The 4,443-nt window shown below is 45.2% G+C and overlaps 1 protein-coding gene across 1 annotated transcript in view; it reads right to left on the reverse strand.

The window, feature by feature from the left end:
• The window catches only part of TMEM74 (transmembrane protein 74), a 2,850-nt gene extending 2,421 nt beyond the window's left edge, over window positions 1-429 (reverse strand). The window contains exon 1 of the mRNA XM_026843247.1: window positions 408-429. The gene's annotated coding sequence lies outside the window, so the exon portion shown is untranslated. The remainder of the gene's footprint in view (window positions 1-407) is intronic.
• Window positions 430-4,443: the final 4,014 nt, after the last annotated feature.

Below are 4,443 nucleotides of genomic sequence, written 5' to 3' on the forward strand. Positions count from 1 at the left end.
GCTGCCCCCTGGGTCTCGCCGGCAAGGTTCGCCGTTTAGCAGTCAGTGCCCGGCGAGCCCCAGAGTCCTGACCGGGGTTTGGAGCGGAGCTTCGATGAAGCGAGCCTTGTGGGCTTGCCCTGGTGCGTCTGCCTAGCGCGATCATTCCCCTGGCTTCTTTTCCATAATCACGGGAGCTCACGACTTACTCCGTGAAAAGATAAAATCCGATTATCAAATGATCGCAGCGCTCTCAGAGCTGAGACTTCAAGAAACGTACGCGCTGCCGCAAGATTTACGGGAAAATCTCAGGAGCTCACACCACGTTGGCAGGCTCTCCACACACTTTCTCCCTCAAGCATAAATGATTTAAAAAATAGGCTGTTGCCAAAACTACATAATAAAATGAATGACCGGTTGGTACGAACCTTCACTGACTTTTCTTGCCAGTGCCTTCTCTGAAGAGATAAACTGTGATATGAAAATAAATGGTAGAGGAGGAGGAACTGAAGATTTGTCATTAATGGATACTGTGCTGTTGGGGAGACCAGGCTCTGGGGAAGCAAAGAGCATGGAGGGAGGGATGTTTGGTGTGAAGCTGAAATAAGGATGCCCATGGGAAGTAGAAGTGTGCAGCACCTGCCTGCATGGCTACCAGGCAGGAAAGCAGGGGCACAAGAGGGAAAGCGAGCTGAGAAGGAACCAAACAAGGCAGAATAGAGAAGGACAGATTGTCTGAAGGAGTTGTCCTGACAGCAGAGGACAAGACGATTCCGTGTAAGGACTCTGCCACTTCTGAACCTGGCAAACAAGTCAAACATTAGGCAAACAAGCAAAGTTTTGAAGACAAATCCTGCTGAGACCCAGAAGACCCAGCACAGAAGATTCAGATCTTTGTGGCTGTAACTCCCATGAATGCCAAAATTACTTGCCAGGACACGGCAATACCAGGGGACTCCCCGTGCCCTTCTCACAGATTGCTCAGTCCTGTGGGCTGGTCTGGACCGCTGTTTCAAAGCAGCTTCAGGCAGTGTTTCCATTAGCAGAATGCAGTTTCAATACACTGAATAGTGTATTATTCACTCTTTGAAGAAAAATTGTAAGGAGAAAATTATGGAGTTGGGAAAACAGCACAGAGTGTCCTTGGAGCTTTTTGTAAGAATGCCCTCTTTGAAATAAATATAAAGAAGCAAATAAGACCTAATCAAAGAAACAAAAAAAGCCTATCTGTAAAGTGTTCAAATACTTTAAAGCAAAAGCAGAGACAGAAACAAACTCTCTTTTAGGCTGTTGCACATTTCCATTTGGCGAGCAGCAGGATAGGAGCATACAGATATTGGCCGCTGGCACTGCAAGCTGCACCTGCCACATCTGATAGACGAGTCTTAATTAAGTGACTGACAGGACAAAATGTGGTGCCCAGCCCCAGCAGCCCAGAAGAAAGCAAGCACCTCTCCTGGGCCATAGCACAATCTGCCAAGGCCTTGGGTGGGCAATTTCTTTCCAATAGCTGATACAAAGGTGCGAAATTGTTGTCAGTGCACATAAAATGGCCATGTCATTGACCTTTCAAAACCCAAGACCTACAGCATGTATTCTTGAGTGCTTACTAGAACCTTAGTTACTTGTTATTTAACCACGCACAAGCATCTTTGCTGCTCTGCCACCCACTCTCCTCCCCATTGTGTGCCAGCTTGTGTTGGGCAAGTGTATTCATTTGTTGCTAATAATTACAATCCCACAAAGTAAGGACCAAGCAGAGGGAACTGTGATGCTGTCATTTCAAGTCTTGTCTATTCTTACATGTCTTCCCAGGTGATGCTGTCCCTCCTTCGCCTCCTACAGTGCACAGACTTCTATAACGAAGTCATTGTCTAGTCACAATCATAATACTGATGTTCCTTTTCCTTACTTTGGATGCAAAGAGTTAACAGCATTTTTGTTTAAAGAATGTAAGTGATTGTTGCCAATGCTCTGAGGTGTGGAGGTGGTGAAATGAATGCATAGCAACACATACTCTGCAAACACAAATACAGCTGGTGAAAAGATTAATCAAGCAAGGGCAGGAAGTAAGAACATTTGTCACAGAAAAAATGGCTACCTAGAGCTAAAAAACAGAGTGATGGACACACAATGAGACAGGAATAAAAGACTGGAGTAGACTGTCGGGGTTGATGAGCCTTGTTCTCTCCGCTGCAGCCTACCATATCATAAAGTCCTTTCAGAGATTGAGCAGGGCAGCAACACAGTGATAATATGGGATGTGACAGTAGACTGATAAAGGTGTCTCAGTTGTGATATATGGGATTAAATTTAAACCATGCTCTAGACCTGCTTGGAAACTCTCTTCCAGTTAGCCCAACTATAAATGAGTATCTGAACAGAGATGTGTATAGCTTTTCTGTTCACAGTAAGCTATGCTCAGCGTGAGACTGGAAGGAGGCTTGTGGGGATCTAAAAGTGGTCTCACCCCATCGAACTATGCATGTATTTGTAGGTTTGCTGAGGGCCTGACCAGCCCTGAAGACATGAGAGAAATCAGGCAAAACTGGAATGAGTTTTCTGAATGGTGCATCCCATCATGAGCTGATGAAGGATGGATTTAGAAATATTCTGCTTGTTCTTACCAGTCCAGGAAATTTTCCAGTTCTGGATGGGATCCTCAATGCTCTGTTCTCCCAGGCATTTTTATTCTTTTTATTCCTTTCAGCTTAATAATATACACAGAGTCCTTCAGTGATCTTGTGTTCACAGCATCTTCAGTTCCTTGCCCTGCACAGTTATAGGACCTTGGGTTTCTAGTGGTCCCTGTGCAAGTGTTGCCAGACTGCGTAGCTTCTAAGATAAAGGTGCACTATGGTCAGTGTGACTCAGTGCATAATATATTCAGAGAAGTCCAGGGAGACTATTGCGTAAACTTCCCATTTCTACTCAAATAGATCATCGTGTGGCCAGCAGGGACAGGGAAGGGATCTGACCCCTGTCCTCGGCACTGGTGAGGCCGCCCCTCGATTCCTGTGTTCAGTTTTGGGCCCCTCACTACAAAAAGGACATTGAATGACTCGAGCGTGTCCAGAGAAGGGCAACGGAGCTGGTGCAGGGTCTGGAGCACAGGTCGTACGGGGAGCGGCTGAGGGAACTGGGGGTGTTTAGTCTGGAGAAGAGGAGGCTGAGGGGAGACGTCATCGCCCTCTACAGCTGCCTGAAAGGAGGGTGCAGAGAGCTGGGGGTGAGTCTCTTTAACCAAGTAACAAGTGATAGGACAAGAGGCAATGGCCTCAAGTTGCACCAGGGAAGGTTTAGACTGGATATTAGGAAGTATTTCTTTCCAGAACGGGTTGTTAGGTATTGGAACGGGCTGCCCAGGGAGGTGGTGGAGTCCCCATCCCTGGAGGTGTTTAAGAGTCGAGCTGACATAGCGCTGAGGGATCTGGTGTAGTTGGGAACTGTCAGTGTTAGGTTAATGGTTGGACTGGATGATCTTCAAGGTCTTTTCCAACCTAGATGATTCTGTGATTCTGTGATATTGCTAAGTAAATTGGCTAGGGTGCCAATAAAAAGGGTCTGCAGAAAAATTTAAAACATACAAAAAATATATGGACCTGTGTACAGGTCTGTGAAAAGTAACAAAAACAATAGAAGTGAATGGAGAGGCAAAGCTAAGCTTTTATTTAAAGTGCGAAAGAAAAAAGTGGTATAATGTTTTTGCTTAGAGAATACAAGTATTCTGAGGATAACAAGCAAATATTTGGACAACTCAATGAGAAAAGAAGTATCTAGCATTTCTGTATGTTTAAAACACATTACTGTCACAGATCTATTGATTTTTAAAGCAAAAGTAGATAGAGAAGCAATTTAATTCTACTTTGGTTGCTTCACTAATGCACATCCATTGTACATTGGTAAAAGGCACAATAAGTAAATAAATTTACAGAGGGACTAAAAAACCATAGATGTGTGATATGATTGTCAAGCAGATTAAATCCTTGCTAAAGCCTTCTGCTTCCCATGTCTGAGTATGTGAAATCATGGTTTGGGTAATTAGAGTTCCGGAGCAAGAGCAAAATAAGTCATTCCTTGGTCTTAGAGCAAAAGGTCACCTGGAGGAGGAAGGGTGGAAGAATGGGCTGTTGACCACTTGAAAAACATGGATGTTATACCCCAGTTTTCTGGGTCAGCTTGTTTGGACCTTTTTAGCTCTGTGCAAAGAGACTCTGTCAGTAAGAGAAATGCAATTTAGAAGTGTAAATCAATTACTTATGGGCTAATTGGACATGAAGGACAGGTAAGATTAACAAGCTATCAGGATGAGGTTCTGCTCCCTGGTGTGACACCTGTAGAGCCTTTGCTGGCCTCAGGGGCACTGGGAGGGGAAGGGCCAGGTCTGGGTGTCCCAGAGCTGCTGTCTCCCACCCACTCTGCCCACCAGTGGCTTGAGCTGTTGACCAGCCTCCCTGCTTTCCT

The sequence above is a fragment of the Athene cunicularia genome, assembly GCF_003259725.1.
Source record: "Athene cunicularia isolate RWA chromosome 2 unlocalized genomic scaffold, athCun1 chr2_part1, whole genome shotgun sequence".
Classification (NCBI taxonomy): domain Eukaryota; kingdom Metazoa; phylum Chordata; class Aves; order Strigiformes; family Strigidae; genus Athene; species Athene cunicularia.